Consider the following 17,973-nt stretch of genomic DNA (forward strand, 5'->3'; position numbering starts at 1 on the left):
TACCGCGAGTTCCGTGTTTGTATTTCAAACTTGAACTTTACAACTTTTAAATAATCATGAATTGTTTTGTCGTCTTTCAGACTTGTGCCTGTAGCTCTTTCTTACTAAACCCATAAATGCTAACAATCTTGATGAAATGACTAACAACATAAACCTTATCCTCACTAGCACATTAGACACTGTTGCCTCCATCCGGTTAAAAAAGATCAGAGAAAAACCACACGCACCTTGGTATAATAATCACCCTCATGCCCTTGAGAACAGCCTATAATCTGGAGAGAAAATAGAGGAAAACTAAATTGGAGGTATTTAGAAAGCTAAAAGCTGCTTGAGCTAAACACCTGAGCAAACTCATGGAAAACAACTAAAACAATCCCAGGTTCCTTTTCAGTACAGTAGCTAAATTAACTACAAATCAGGTATCTGAAAAATGTGTTCCATCACAGTTTAGTAGTGAGGACTTTATGAATTTCTTCACTGGAAAAAGTATTCTAAAAATAATTGTGGAGATCCACCTTCTGAGATCATCTCCTGATCCAATCTCACCTAAAACTCCACAACTACACTGTTTTACATGTGCAGGACAGGAAGAGCTGTATGATGTTATTACCAAAGCTAAATCAACAACATGTCTGATAAATCCCATTCCAACTAAACTACTGGTAGAAGTGTTACATACAGCTGCTGAGCCTCTTCTGAATATTATTAGCTCCTCACTATCTTTAGGTCACGTCCCTAAACCCCTCAAGTTAGCAGTTCTTAAGTTCCCCATTAAGAAACCTAATTTAGATCCAAACACACTATCAAATTACAGACTCATATCAAATCTCCCATTTATGTCTGAGTTTAGAAAAGGATGTCTCTGCCCAGTTATGTTCCTACTTACAAGAGAACAATATCTTTGAAGAGTTTCAGTCAGGTTTCAGGCCCCATCATATCACAGAAACTGCTCTAGTTAAAATTACTTATGACCTGTTTTTAGCTTCACATTAAGGCTACATCTCTGTTAGTTTTCTAGATCTTAGTGCTGCATTCGACACTATAGATCATGATCTTCTCCTAGATCGATTACAAAATGACATGGGCATTCAGGGACAGGCATTAAGCTGGTTTAAATCCTCCTGTCTGATCGTTACCATTTTGTAGACTTAAATGGAGAGCTATCCAGGTTAATGCAAGTAAATTATGGGGTGCCACAAGGTTTAGTTCTAAGACCCCTGCTTTTCACAATATACATGCTTCCCCTGGGAAATATTATTAATAAGAAGAATTAAAAGACTGGATGACTCATAACTTTCTATTATTAAATTCTGATAAGACGGAGATTTTGCTCATTGGCCCACAAACCAGCACACAGAAGCTCCAGCATCTTAACCTGCATTTAGACGGATGTTCTGTAACCACTAGTTCAACAGTAAAAGACCTGGGAGATATTTTAGCAACTTGTTTTTTAAAAATCATATCAACCATGTTACAAAAACAGGCTTCTTCCACCTTAGAAATATTTCTAAACTAAGAAACATGTCTATATCTGATGCGGAGATGCTCGTCCATGTGTTCATGACCTCCAGACTGGATCATTGTAATGCATTACTAGGTGGTTGTCCTGCATCATTAATAAACAAGCTACAGTTTCTACAGAATGCAGCAGCCAGAGTTTTCACAAGGTTGAGGAAATATGATCATATAACCCCTATCTTCTCATCCCTACACTGGCTTCCTGTTAAGTTTCGAATCGACTACAAACTACTGCTTCTTACTTACAAAACACTAAATGGTTTATTTCCCATGTATCTCTCCAGTCTTCTAATAGAATGGAAACTTACCGATCATTGGACGAGACACCTGTCATTCAAGATATACAGGAAGTATGAAATCTTATCACTTGGTTTCTTGTACATGTATAAAGTTCTCCGTTTACTTTAAACTTTTTTATTTCGATTAGTGCACCTTTAAATATAAGAAAATGACAGAAGAAAACATTAGCAAGCAAGGAGAAAATGTAATGAATTCAAAGCTACTTTGAGGGTATGCAGTGATGTTGGAGAAGCTGCAGTGTATCATCACATAAAAATTAGTTTCTACACTTTTACGCATACGTTCCAACTTTCTCCTGCGGCAGACTGTTACTGCAGACGCTTTATGGTCTGATATCCATAACTGGCTTTACCCAAATGCTCCTTATCTAAGACATTTCACTGTGAAGGACATTATCTTTGGACTTGTAATGAACAATAACAAAGACGACTTTCTTGTTAATAATATTCTTCTGATAGGAACATTTTATATACACAAATCGAAATACTTGAAAGTGAAACCGACGTTTTTTGCATTTTATAATGAGTTTATTTCTTTCACAAAAGCCCTTAAAGTGATTAAAAAGCAATATGCAATGAATCTTTTGTCCTTTATAGAAAAATATGATTTAGAGAATAAACCATAGCCCTGTTTATTTTTTATCCTTTTTTATTTAATTGTATTATTATTATTATTATTATTATTATTATTATTATTATTATTATTATTATTATACATTTTATTTATTTATCTATTTTTTCCCTCTTTCCCCTCAATATATGTGTACATATTTGTATTTTCATGCACCTGTTCTGTGTATTGTAATGTAAATTCATGTTGTTTGTATATTTCTAATAGCTTAATAAAAAAATATGTTGTACTTCCTGTATATATTTAATGACAGGTGTCTCGTCCAATGATCGTCAAGTTGTCCATTCGCAAACTTTATCTACCTTCTCCGGTTTGTCTGAATTTTTGTTTGTTTTCGGATTTGTTAGTGTGTTTTGCACTAGTTTTGTCTACAGGTTCAGGGTTGCTATATTGTCCTTGACTGTAAAGTTGCAGATCTCACAGCCTCCTTCTCAAGTGTCGGACACTTATGTGTAAGTTGTCAATCAGTGACAGACACAAAGTTATTTTAAAGTAAAAGCGAATGCAATCGTTTAGAGACTATAATCACACTCTTGATATCACCCAAATATGGATTGGTTCCCTTTTGAGTCTGGTTCCTCTCAAGGTTTCTTCCTCATAACATCTAAGGAAGTTTTTCCTATACTATTATATATGTTTTGTAATTATAGGTATTTTTACATTTAATGTTCTGAAATTGTCATAGCACCTTTAAAGAGAAACCGGACAGCGCAAACAACCTTAAGATCCACCCCGATTTAACCTTTTCCCTCAATAACAAAACAAATCTAACAATCAAAACATGGTAACTGATGCAGATATTAATGTAGAAAATGAGGCTACAGTGGAGTAAAGAGGGAAAGATGTCAGAAAGCATGACAGCAGGTCACCAACAGATGGCAGTGTGGACACACAGTCAGGCTTCTGTGGGACTTAAACACAAAACCTTTCACAATCATTCTCTTTAACATCCTCCCTTATCATCATCTCCAAAAAAATATACAGAATATAATAAAATCATTTTTACACATAACTCTGAAAACCTTCAGCAAACTTCCATGGTTTCTATACTGAAGTGTGCAGTTTTTGCACATGTTCAGTGGAAATTTGGTTTCATTTTATATTAAAGCTTATTAAGTTTTCAAAAGCTGTCAATTTACAATTTACATTTACAGCAATTGGCAGACACTTTTATACAGAAGCACTTAAAGTATCTCATTTATACAACTTTGATGCAGTTGATGTGCCCAACATTGGCAGCTTGGTGGTGATCGGATTTTGATTCACGATCTTCTGATCTGAAAACTTCTTTTAGAATTTGTATTTTCCCTAAAAACTAAAAAAGATCAAATCATTTTTTTATTGTACAGAAATAAACACAAACTTCACAGGAATAAACACACGATATACTTCAAATGTTAGATTTTATACATTTAATCGTATTGTTATTTTTCCTTTCTCAGCCTCCCACAGGATTCAGTTTTTTTTTTAGATTAATTTTAGTACTTTAAATATATTTTCATTAATTTCCCTAGGAATACATTCCCTGATTTATTTATTTTAATGTGATTTCTTTTTACAATTTATTCCCATGTCTTATGACAAATTTATTTCTTTATATTCCCACATACATTTTTTTTTCTCCATAATATATTTCAATTTATTTACAAGTATTAGCATAATTTTTTCCTACATTAGTATTTATTTTTAACATAATTTCTTTTTTACAATTTATTTATTTCCACATGGGATTTTTCCCTGTTATTCAGGATGTTTATGTAATACAGGATGCCTTTATTTATTTATTTATTTATATATTTTTCCCCAGAATGTATTTATTTCCACACATACAGCATTATTTACAATTCAGTTTTAAGCTAAAACAATTTTAAATCCACTTTTATATATTTTTTACACAAAAAGAAAAGCTTTATACATTAATTTATTTAAATTTTTTAATGATTTAAGCCTCCCAAATCATCATTTCACATACTGTACTAGTTGCACACTATGGACACACTGGATCACTTTTATAATTCCTTTATTACTCTAATTGAATATAAACAGTGGAAGAAGTTTCATGAATTCTGGTTTATTATTCATTTAGGTTTTAGTTTCCAAATGCATGCTACATGATAGATCCATATATTGTGTGTTCTTGTTTAAACTCTTTCCTCAAATCATTTTCTCAGCCATGCTTCTTGATTATTATAGACTTGTATAGTGTGTATAGTATTATTATATTACAAATGTTTGTGGACACCTGACCACAAGAATATAAATGCTTTTTTAGCATCCCAGTCCACATGTAATCCCTATTTGCTGTTATAATAACCTTCACTCTCCTGGGAAGATGTTCCACGAGAATTTGGAGTGTCCTGGTGGAGATTTGTGTGGAGATCATTCAGCCTGTTAGTAAAGTCAGGTACTGATGCAGGTGATGTGAGGAGGCCTGGGGTGCAGTCATTGCTTCAATTTATCCCAAATATGTGCAATAAGGTTTATAGCTTTATAGCAGGAGATTTTCCACTCCAACCCATATAAAGCATATCTTCATAAAGCTGGCTTTGTGCACAGGATCAGTGTCTTTCTGGAACAGGTTGGGGTCTCAGTGCAAGTAAAAGAGAAATGAAATTCTACAACATCCATAGACATTCTATACAATTCTGTAACTCCAACTTAGTGGCAACCCTAACTCTAACTCTAACCCTAACCCTAACCCTAACCCTAACTCTAACCCTAACCCTAACTCTAACCCTAACCCTAACCCTAACCCTAACCCTAATCAAACACGTGCTTCTGATGAGTTGGCAAGTTGGGACCGGTTTGCAAAGGCAGGAAAAACAACACATGGTGCATCCCATAGAACAGCAGGATGCAAAATTATGATCATACGAATAGCAATGAATATACTGGGATACATTTATAGGGAACATGTTGTTAGAGGTAATCATAACAAGTTTAAAGGTTTTGGCATAAAGGAATTGGTGTTGGATCTATGATTGATGATCTCAAATGTTGAGCTATTTTATGAGTTGCTCAGTAACTCCTGGTCCCACAACGTCAACTGACTGTATAAGACTGTAAAAAGAACATTACACAGGTTTATAGATTTATAATCACACTCTTGATGTCACCCAAATGAGGATGGGTTCCCCCTTTGAGTCTGGTTCCCTTCAAGGTTTCTTCCCCATAACATCTAAGGGAGTTTTTCCTTGCCACAGTCGCCACAGCTGCTCATCAGGGATAAATACACATCGTTCACCTTAACTGTTAAATTCTGTAAAGCTGCTTTGGGACAATGTCTGTTGTAAAAAACGCAATAACTTGGTATAATTTGTTGTAGAAAAAACAGCAAAATCATGCAGCTGCCCCAGAACCTGACCGCCATAATCTAACAGCTGATAATTACAACTGTAATCACGTTAAACAAACTGATGTCATTTGCTTGGCCGATGTTTCTGTCACTACGACTGCCTTTTCTCCACAAGTCCTATTCGATGACCTCAGAGACCTCGTAGCACGTCTGCTTTACTGAACTATTGCAGCCCCGTCTCGATTACCCAGATAATGACAATCTCTAGTTTAATGGTGTTTTATGTGGGAAGGGATTGATTTTTTTAGAGAGCGGAGGCACGCCGTAAAGCTAAACACCCTGCATATTTGTTATTTTTGCTAGCAGGCTGGAGGAGGAGGAGGAGATCGGCTGCAGCTCACTTCTCCGCCAGCAAGTTGTTCTGCCACTTTTTTAACATATTGCAGATCAGAAGAGCAAAAAAAAACAAAAAAAAGCTGCCAGGGTATAGCACTGGGAATGAATTGACTATCCCAAAGATCAGATTCGGATCGCATGGATGCTTGTTTAAACCTTTTCACTTTGTGCCATCGTGCCGTTATTTCACTGCCCCTAATCTCAGGAACGACCGGCTCTGGTGGGACAGATTGTGCATGAATATTGAATCGATCCTTTTGGCTTTTTATAAATTAGACATGACTCTTGCCACAGACTTTGTCGAGCGCAGAGACGATTCGCTGCGAGCGATTGCTGTGCAAAATGGCACGGCGTCGTAGCCGTGTTAGGGCAGGGAGAGACAAACAGCTGCTCCGTCTGAGAAGGCAGGAGACATATTTAAAGATTAAGCACATTTTGAGGTCTTGAATTAATCCCTCTTGAGGGCATACAGGCTTTAACTCAGGCCTTTGTGACTGGAAAATAAATGAGAGAGCTGATAAAACACATTTATGGCTGATAACAGATTAGTTGGTCATATTTCAACTGGGATTTCTACAAACACAGGCAACTTTAATAGACTAGCCACATGAGCTCTTTAATGGGAAGGATTCCCATCTTACGAACAATTTTGAAATGCTGTTTTAGTTAACTATAATGGGATTTTACTCGAATGGCATCCAATAAAGATCTAACAATCACTATGTAATGAAACCACTTTCCAGGAGTCCACTATAAAATGGTTGTAGATTTAAAATATATTTTGCTCTCTTGCAGTTATCCTGGTCAGGATTGGGGTGGATATGGAGCCTTTACATGGTGTTCTTGGAAGGCCATACACACCTATTCACAACTGAAGAAAATCCACTTTCCGATGATGTGTTTCTTGGAGCTGGGAGGAAAATGAAGAACCAAAAAGAAACTTTTACAGGTGCAGAGACCTGGAATCAAACATGGAGGTGTAAGGTGACAACTCAATCTCACAAAAAAAACACCAGGAGATCTTAAAAAAATGAATCGTAAGGTTTAAAAATGCTGGAGAATTTATTTAATGTTAATATTAAAATAATAAAAATGCAGCCATGATGAATATGTAAGTAAGTATAAGTAATAGAAGAGAGTTTCTTCCCATTTGGTGAAATCCCACCCTGTACAATTAAATGAAAGCAAATTGCAATAAAATAAAACATTGAATTAGGCATAACAATAAAATAATATAGAATTTTCAGCAGAAATTTATGTAACTGTGGTAGGTTTAGTCTAATAGTTAAGGCCTTTGGCTCTGAGGTTTCTGAGTTAAAATCTCAGACACCTTTCTGTCACCTTTGGGCCCCTGTGCAAGGCCCTTAGTTCCATAGCTTCTCATTTGTATGAATGAGATCAACGTCGCTCTGGAAAATGGAGTCTGCCAAATGCTATCAATGCATTTTAATGTAAACAGACTTCATCCACCTTAGAATTATTGCTAAGCTAAGAAACATGTTGTCTATATCTGATGCAGAGAAGCTCGTCCATGCATTCATGACCTCCAGACTGGATCATTGTAATGCATTACTAGGTGGTTGTCCTGCATCATTAATAAACAAGCTACAGTTTGTCCAGAATGCAGCAGCCAGAGTTCTCACAAGGTGGAGAAAATATCATCCCTACACTGGCTACCTGTTAAGTTTCAAATCGACTACAAACTACTGCTACTTACTAACAAAACACTAAATGGTTTATCTCCCATGTATCTTCCCAGTCTTCTAATGCACTACAATCCGTCATGCTCCTTGAGATCTCAAAACTCTGGACTTTTAGTAGTTCCTAGAATAACAAAGTCCACTAAAGGTGGTAGAACATTCTCACATTTAGCTCCTAAACTTTGGAATAGTCTTCCTGACAGTGTTCGTGTCTCAGACACACTCTCCCAGTGTAAGCGCATATTAAAGATGTTCTACGCATGAGACACATCACATATAATAACCTTGTGCTCCAGTACATCTGATCACATGCACATTATCAACTTGTGCTGTTAATATCATGAACAGCAGCTACGCTAATTCCTTTCCTGCTTCTCTTTTTCTACCCATCTCGAGGCATCCTGAGGTTGTGCCAGCTCCAGTCACGTCCCGCCTTATCAAGATTGTGGACCTTTAAAGAATTAGATGCCCACAAACATCCTGAACTATCTAGAGATGTACCAGTGCCATTTAGATCCCGCTTCATGTAGAGTTTGAACATTGGACCTCCTTGAGTGTTTAAAGGCTCTGGCATGGAGAAGCTGGTGTTGGATCTGTGATGATCGCAAATGTTGAACTATTTTATGAGTTGCTCAGTAGCTCCTGGTTCCACAAAATCAATTGACTGTATAAGACTGTAAAAAGGACATTACTCATAATCACACACTCCAGTGCTCATGGTAGTTCTCACTCTGGGGTTTTGTATTGTTTTTAAGATTTATAATCACACTCTTGATATCACCCAAATGAGGATGGGTTTCCCTTTTGAGTCTGGTTCTTCTTCATAAAATCTAGGGGAGTATTTTCTTGGCACATCGTTTACTTTAATTCTTAAATTCTGTAAAGCTGCTTTGAGACAATGTCCATTGTGAAAAGTGCTATAGAGATAAATGTGAACTTGAACTTGATTTACCTTCCAGAATGCAGAAACAGTTCAAATGATTTCAAATATCTGCAGTAATGTGCGGTTCTCAGTGGTTAAGCCTCTGGGTTACTGTTCAGAAAAAGTCAGGGGTTGAAGCCACAGTATTGCTAAGCTGTCACTCTTGGGGCCTTTAAGCAAGACACTTAACACTCTGTGCTGTAAATGGCTGACCCTTCACTTTGACACAAGCTCAAATTCTTCTACTTTGCTGTAAAGTACATGTGACAAGTATAAAGAAACTTGATTCATCTTTCTTTCTTTCATTATGTCTTCAATATGCATTTGCAAAAATAAACCCCCCCAAAAAACAGGTTGAGGTAGTAGGCATTATGCAAAATGTTGAAGAGCTTGTCCTTGGTATTCTTCTTGAAAAAAGACAAGAACTAAAAAGAACTGAAAGCTACCAACTGGAAAGTTTGAAGCAGATATGGGTTTCCTTCAAAAGCTTTATGAACAACTGCTCACGCTGCATCAAAGGGCAGTAAAAAGGCAAAATGCTATCTGCACTCTTCTGCATACACACAATCAACTGGGATTGGCTAGCATCATTGTGAGTAATGTAGCTCCTCCCACTCAGAGTATACAGTTAGTTTAGCTGCCTTGAAAAAGTTGTGACACTGTCAGGAATAAAACTAATTACTTCTCATGGATCTATGGTTGACGTGCCGCTCAGAAACCCAAAATTCTTGTATCTGGGATGTTAGCCAATTTTATATAAATAACACTGAGGTCTTAGTTAGACTCTTTAAAACTGTAAAACACTAAGCAAAGTTAAATCAAGTGAGAAGAAAGATAGATTTGTATATTTTGAGTCTTGATTGGGCAAGAAAACATACTCCACATCTTACAGTGTATCGTATTGTGTTGTATTTATATGTATTAACATAGATTTGGAAGAGCTTTATCTTGTTTGGATTGTAGTGGCTCCAGAGTAATTTGATGCCCTCATTATTAAACACTGCATGTGGAAAATGCAAAATCTGACAGATTATTTTTTAGAGAATCAGTATGAACCCACAATTGCGATTTAAACATTATAAAAAAGTTAACAGCATGTTAGGCGAAGGTTGAAAGAAATTAAAAAGAATGTAAAGATTAGGTTCGTAGAACGTTTACAGAATATAGAAAGTTTAAGAGGACATTAGAGATAGGGTTAAGAGAATACTGGGGAAGGTTCTCTTTCTCGGCATGAAACCATACTGTTGCTCACAGATGGTCACCTCTTCTCTCAGCCTGGCTTCCACTACTCTTTCCCATTCTTTCATGGTGTGACTGATCAACTTAATTCCCCTGTAGTTACTGCAGGTCTGCACATCTCCCTTATTCTTTAAAACTGGCACCAGCAAACTCCTTTTCCATTCCTCATGCATCCTCTTACCTCCAAAATCTTTTTGAACAACCTGGTTAAAAACTCCACTGCATCTCTCCTAAACATCTCCATGCTTCTCTGGTCTTTCCGCTCTTCATACTCTTAATCGCTGCCTCTACCACTTCATCTAACTCACTCCAGAATTTTTCCTTCTCCTTCATAAGCACTGATGACATTTATCATCACCCCTTCAACTTCCAGCTTCATGTTCATCACTCCTCCACTACACTCTTACTAAACTCTTCCTTCAGAATCACCGCTACACCATTTCCCCTTTCATTCACATCATGATAGAACAGTCTAAACCCCCCTCCAATGTTCCTGGACTATCCACTTGGTCTCCTGAACACACAAGATATCTACCTTTCTCCTCTCCACGTTTCACCAATGTTAAACCAAAGTGGCAGATCATTTGACCTTTGACTCTATGATATCCTGGATACAAATATCGCTAGTCAGTCTATTAACCGAATCAGCAAAATCCCAAATCAATCAAGTCAATAAAGTGAGGGAAAAAAATCAGGTGATCAGCAGACAGATGTTTAACCTAGTGAAGAAGAACTCAATAAGCTAGACCCACGTGGTCAATATCAGAAAACTGTGCACGCTAGCAAAAAAAAGCTAGGTAGTAATACTTGCAGGAAGCTAACAGCAAAAGTTCCCGATGATTCAGCAAAAATGTTGTTACAGTATTTACCAAGAATTATTCATAGTGACTGTGCAAAAGTTGTCATGTTTAGAAGTCCAGGAAAATAAAACAAGTTAGCAGACCATGTAATTGGTCATGTGGGCCATTGGATGAGCATTCTGGGAAAATGTTTTCTTAGGAGGGCAAATTATTTGCTTTTTCACCCTTGCTTATTATGAGTAAATACATTTATGAAAATGGTCTTAATTGGTTTACTTTTGATATCTCTCTTTTTTTTTTTTTTTTTATAAAAAAAAATACTCTTGGATATGTTTCCATGTTTTTTGGATATGGAACAATTGCAAAGACAACAAAGTTAAAAATAAATAAATAAATAAATTAATTAATTAATTAATAAAAACTTAAATATATGTGTGGCACAATTATTGCCACTCTTTTAGTCAATATTTGGCTTCCTCGCTTTGCCAAGATAACAGCTCTGAGTCACTCCTTTAATGGCTTATGAGATAAGAAAATGTACAGCAAAGGATCTGAGATGTTCAGTTCACACTACAGGCTTTCAGGTCAGGAAACTGGGATGATCAGGAGATTGGGCAGGACCTTGATTTGTAGCCAGTTAACCATCTTTGTGTTAATTTTGCTTATCTTTCGGCTTCTCCCATTAGGGGTTGCCACAGCGGATCATCTGTATTAATGATCCGCGTGTTTGATTTGGCACATGTTTTTATGCTGGATGCCCTTCCTAAAGCAACCCTCCCCATTTATCCGGGTTGGGACCGGCACTAAGAGTGCACTGGCATGTGCAACAGTAATGACTGGGGTTGGTTCCCTGACCGGGGACTTTGATGAGAGTAGAGCCTTTTTTCTTGAATCCCTTCCAAGCAACTTGATGATGATTAGAAGGCCCCAGTGAATTGTTCTAAATTCTGTGAACCTGCTACAATAGGAAATCCTAGCCTTGTAATAGATTAAAACCAGAACATAACACTGACTCTTATTCTCTTGATGATGTTTCCAAGAACATCGATGTAGCAGAACTTTTGTTATAATGTATGAAAACTACACCAAAACCAGAGCAGCCAAGAATTACACCAGGATTTTAATAGTACTTCCTTCCTGCCAAATACAGTAGCTATGATTTAGTTTGTTCAGCCCACATTGTCATAACTGCTTCCATTTAAACATGACATTTAATTAGAAATTTCGGGAAAAACATTCCAGGATTCCGTGGCGATATTTACAACCCATACTTCATGTTATCATACTCCTCTTGAATTTTGCATTTTGTTCAGTCAGAAGTTTTTTATCACTTTTCTCAGTCATAGGAGGAGCTGTAACTTAAAAAATTTACGATATTTAACTTAGATTTCCAACACAAGAAAGTGTTTAGAATGAGTGTCTTTGCAGTTTCTCTGCAACATTATGCCCTAAAGATTCTACAACACTAAAAGGAACAATATACAGGTTAAAAGTATGATAGAAAATGATCACTGTTGGCTGTTATTTTATTAAATAAATAAATAAATAAATCACACCACCCAATCATATGCTTGATGTTCATAAAAGAAAAGTTCAACATCTCAGACCGCAGTAGAAATGCATTTTTCATCTGTGACAAAATGTTAAACCATTAGGAGATCTTTAAAGAACCTTACAGAGTTTTTATACTGCGTCTCTGTGGGATTACCTTTAAAAGTTTAGGTTTAGTTTCGAACCCCTTTAGTATACCTTTAAAAGCTTTTCTGAAGAGCACAATACCCAACCATTTTTAAACCTTCAAATCTAAATGGAACTAATTAAAGGTCAGGGGTTCAAGCCCCAGTATTGCCAAGCTGACAATTTTGGGCCCTTGAGCAAGGCTCTTAACTATCTGTGCTCCAGGGGTGCTGTATCATGGCACTTTGACCCCAGGTTCCTCACATCACTGCGATATGCAAAGAAAGAATTTTGTGCTGAGATGAACACGTGATAAGTAAAAAGCACCTTTATTTATTTATTTATTTATTTATTTATTTATTTATTTATTTATTTATTTATTTATGTCCAACAAAGAAACGTTTAACATCTGAGACCGCAGTAGAAATCATCTGTCACACCTGTTAAACATTACGAGAGGTTTTTTTAAGTTTGTTCCGGTGGGATTACCTTTAAAAGTTGTATAAAGATCCTACCTGGCAAAAGTTTCCGAATCGGACCCCTTTATCGCATTACCTAGTGCTCGAATTTAGGTTGGGCTGGTGGGATTTGAGACCCCTCATGACAAGTAAAAAATAGACTTAGGGGGGGGTCATCAAGATTATTTTAGTAATCAATATATGAATTACACAACAACTGGGGACCCCCCACTGGCATCCCCTAACGATTTTTAACCACTGAATCTATAGGAACCAACAGAAACCTTGAAAACATTCATTTTCAGCAGCAATTTCTCAGCTATATATTTACATATTCTCCACCCCAAGATAAATCAGTGTCCTTATGGATGTGTGTGTGTGAGTTACTGTATGTGACAGAATGCTTGTATTGTCATATGTTAGCTTTATGTCAGATATTTCCTGTGTTGGTCTCAGGATGGCGTCTGGGTAGGGTTTTGAACAAAACTCCCACAAATTTGCTTTGTCCTTGCCTTCCTTTGTGGATTTTCAGAATACTCTGGATAGATAACTTCAGCCAAAGCTTTTTTTTTAAACAACAGCCTCTCTCTTTAATTTCACACACAGTCGGGTGTTTAGATGGTTTCAATAAAAAAAAAAATGCTATATCATATATTTGATTTAAATTGTCATTTACTGAAATGTATCCATTTGGAGAATTGAGGTATAAGTAAAAAAGTGATCAGTACGACTAATGAATACAAATTGTTGAATTTGGCAAATGCTCAGCACAGCAAAATCATTTTCTCATGAGCAAAGCGGATCGCTCGCTCGCTTCTCAAGAGGATGGCATGAAACTTTTTATGATGGACAGAAAAAGCACCCTTGACTATGCTCATGAATCAGTATAGGATGGATTTTTTTGGCATTTATCGTTTTTTTGCATAACATTTATACAGATTTTAGCAGTTCAGTGACTAAAATCAAGATCGGGATTAAAGTTCATTCAAATCTCAGAAAATATTAATGCCTAATGATTATTTCATTTTTGATGAAATTTTATAAATCGATCTTTTTGATTTTCAGCTTTTAGAATGATCCCTGTGAAGCATTTTGTTCTCATGCTAAAATCATTGAAATCCCATTCCCATTTTTTAATTTATTTTTTTAATATAATACATTTGTCATTCCTGAGGTCATGTTTTAAAGTTAGAGGAACGCAGCACAGATAAATCACAAGCTTGAGAGAGACACTTGATCATTAGGAAAGGATGATCTCAACAATCATCCCGCCTTTCTCCGATCTTTGTCGAGTGGAAAACCTTCAACTTTTAACAGACGGTAATTAAAAAGAGCTTTGAGTCTGAACGACGTAGTAAAAAATGACGTTTTCTGCTTCTCCGTGTCCTCTGAGGTGAACTCAGTTCCTCTCTGGCAAGCACAAACTTTTCCCACCAAATTCCTTCCTCCTCAAACCATCCTCCCTTCTCCCAAAAGGCAGGATTTCACTTGTCTTTTTTCTTCAGTATTCATAAGACCATGAGAGAGAAAAAAGTATATAAACCGAACAGGAGTCATCTGAAAAGTTTTCAGAAAGGTCTTGGTAAATCAGAACTGTCTCCTGGATTATTTCTGTTTTTTTTTTTTTATCCTTGAATGATTCATTTTATGTTTCACTTGGCTTGATGTTATGGACGGGAATGTACAATAAAAGCATGCTTATTAATTGTGTACACATAATCTCACTGATCTCACTCATGGCTCTAATTGTACATTACCTAAAACATTTTATGTTTTTTATGCCTTTTGTTCTATTGCACAAAACTACCATAATTCCCGGACTATAAAGTGCACCCATATATATAAGCCGCACCCACTGAATTTGACAAAGATTTTTATTTTAAACATAAATAAGCCGCACCTGTCTATAAGCCACATTGTCTACATTGAAACTAATGAACTTTACACAGGTTTTAATGAAAGACAGTGTCTGTTACACGGTGTAACGGGTGAAATATGTTTTGGCTCGTTTAAGAGCAGAGCGGCATTTACTGCATGTGTGCAAGACCGAGGAATATGTCCTTATTATTTTCGGATGCTCATTTCTACGTTTCTTTGACTAACCCTTAACGCTGTTGCCAAGAAAAATAAAAAAGCACGAGTTTCGGAAACCTGTCTGTGCTTATATGATTTCTGTTGCAACTGGAGTTAGTGAGCTCTCCCTTCACCCAGACTCAACGCGCTACAACGGCTTGTATCTAAACAGCGTTTAAAAAACGTTTTTCTCCCGATGCCGTGCAGCTCAGAACACAGGTGAGGTGCGTTTTTTCGTTAACATTTGGAAATTTTATTGGTCTAATGTTATGGGGTTCAGTTTTTTGGCTTGAAATTTGTGAAACCGGGAAAAACCCAGGAAAAATTCATAAATAAGCCGCTTTGTTGTTTAAGCCGAAAAATACGGTAAATAAAACAACTTCTATAAGAAAGAGAGCAGGGGAGAAGATGTGATCAGACTGCCTCACTCCCACAGTCAAACATGGAGGTAGACGCTTAATGGTTTGGGGTTGTTTTGGAGCAGGGAAGGTTGGAGACTTATTCCAGATGGTGAAAGAAAAATGTAACCAACATGGCCGCCATTCCGTACTTCAACACCATACAATTCCGTCTGGACTGCAGCTCATTATACGACTTCACCATACACCAAGACGATGAGCCGAAGCGTATGTCTGAGCTCTGTAAGAGTTCTTTAAAGAGCAAACAAAAGGTTGGAGTGATATCGTTCATGAAATGACCTGCCCAGTTACTTGGATCTTAAAGAAATCTCCAACTAGTGAAGAACGTCTATGAGTTACTTATGTGACCCTGGTTCCCCGAGGGAACGAGACGCTGCGTCGGAAGGCTTTGGGAACGCAAAGGGAGGATTTTTTACTGGAAATAAAGTTTAACATTTGTACATTTGTTTGTTGAAAGTAAATTTAAACTGTTAAATAAACAGGTTTGTTACATATAAGCAAAAGGAACATACATGTGTCTTAAACAACAATAAAAGTCTGTCTCCAAACTTTTGACAGGTACTGTACTTATTATCGATTATTTCTAAACTGATCCAAATCTAATTTAGAGTTAAATAAAAACAAAAAACCCTGTATTTACAAAAGAAACTACAGTAAAACCCTGTTGTACGAGCAACTAATAGTCCAAGCAAACCAGGATACGAGCAAACTTGCTCGCAAAATTTTACCCTATTTCGCTAATATAACCTAATAACCTAATTTAGAAGGCACGAGCAAACCCACGCTACCAATTTCCTGCTTTCGGCTGAGGGTAGCATCAGTCGCTTAGTTTATCTTGTGTCACTCAGTCACTCTCTGTGTTCAGTGCAGCAAAACCTTTTTTTAGTGTTATATTTTTATTTCACTAGAAATCTTGAAAAATGTCTCCCAAGAAAATCAGTGATGGTGCTGTGAAAACAAAAGTAAATAGAATAACCATTGAAAACAAGAAGGAAATAGTCAAAAAGTAGTGTGGTGTGTGTCTTACACTCGCAATCAACCACTACCACATGGGTAAGTGTTAAATGATGTTTACTGTACAGTAAGTTGCGGTGTATTTGTTTGTTAGAATAGGCTACAAATACTTTTTAAGTGCAGAAATAAGTGATCAAAAATGAGGTCTCGGAACGGATTAAATCACTTTTACATTCATTCTTATGGGATAAATTTGTTCGAACGTACGAGCAAATGGACCTACGAGCAATTTTCGCAAATGAATTATGCTTGTCCAACGGGGTTTTACTGTATGATGAAATCATCTTTACAAACCAAAATCAAGAGAAACTGCCAGATTTCTCAAGAAGGCAGCACCTGTTTGCATGCATTAGTGTTATGAGAGAAAACAAACATGCAATTAAAAAAAATAAAATTTATATCTTTACTAGTTCCCTAACTGCAACAAATCAGTGGAAATATTTAGGATAGAGCACCAGAAAGAGCATTGAAACTGTAGAGAGTCTTAAAAGTCTCCCCAATGTTGTATTTATATTTTTTTTATGAAAAAACTTATAGACTCTATAGTCAAAAGATTGTGGGCGCCCGACTATAAGATTCTTATGTCCTTTTTAAACATCTTATTTCACATTTAGGTTCCTTGGTGGTCTAGTGGTTAGGATGCGGCGCTCTCACCGCTGCGGCCCGGGTTCGATCCCCGGTCAGGAACCAACCCCAGCCATTAGGGTTGCACAAACCTTAGTGCCGGTCCCAAGCCCGAATAAATTGGGGAGGGTTGCGTTAGGAAGGGCAACCAGCGTAAAAACATGTGCCAAATCAAACATGCGGAGGATCCGCTGTGGCGACCCCTAATGGGAGAAGCCGAAAGAAAGTTTATTTCACATTTAGTCCTCATTTGCTGTTCTAATAACCGCCATTTATCTGGAAAGATGTTCCTCTAGATTTTGGAGTGTGCTTGTGGAGATTTGTGTGAGACTCATTCAGACACAAGGTTGTTAGTGAAGTCAGGTACTGATGTAGGTGAGGTGAGGAGGCCTGGGGTGCAGTCAGCGTTCACATTCACCCCAAAGGTGTTCAATAAGATCGAGGTCAGAACTTGATAGCAGGCCACTCAAGATCTTCCACTCGACACTGTGTAAAGCATGGAGCTGGGGCATCGTCATGCTGGAACAGATTTGGGTCTCATCCATTAAGTGAAGGAAAACAATTGCCAAATCCAAAGACCTTTATACAATTATGTGCCTCATGGGCAAAAGTGAGTGAGAAAAAACAAAGTTATATCTCAGAAAAGGAAAATAAATAAATGTTGGAATACAATGTGGGGGAAAAAAACATGAAAAGGATTTGAAGGACATGTGAAACATGCAACAAGAAACTAATAAATACATGTACATTTTCAGGAAGAAAAACAACGCATGTCCCTTATATTGTGTTTATTTGATTGAAAAACTCTTCATTAACACTCAGAGGCATTACAATCACCAGGGCATGCAGATACCAGGCCAGTGACGAACAAAGCAAATTTATGAATAACAACTTGAGTCAATTTTATA

The sequence above is a fragment of the Silurus meridionalis genome, chromosome 2 (assembly GCF_014805685.1).
Source record: "Silurus meridionalis isolate SWU-2019-XX chromosome 2, ASM1480568v1, whole genome shotgun sequence".
In the NCBI taxonomy this organism is placed as follows: domain Eukaryota; kingdom Metazoa; phylum Chordata; class Actinopteri; order Siluriformes; family Siluridae; genus Silurus; species Silurus meridionalis.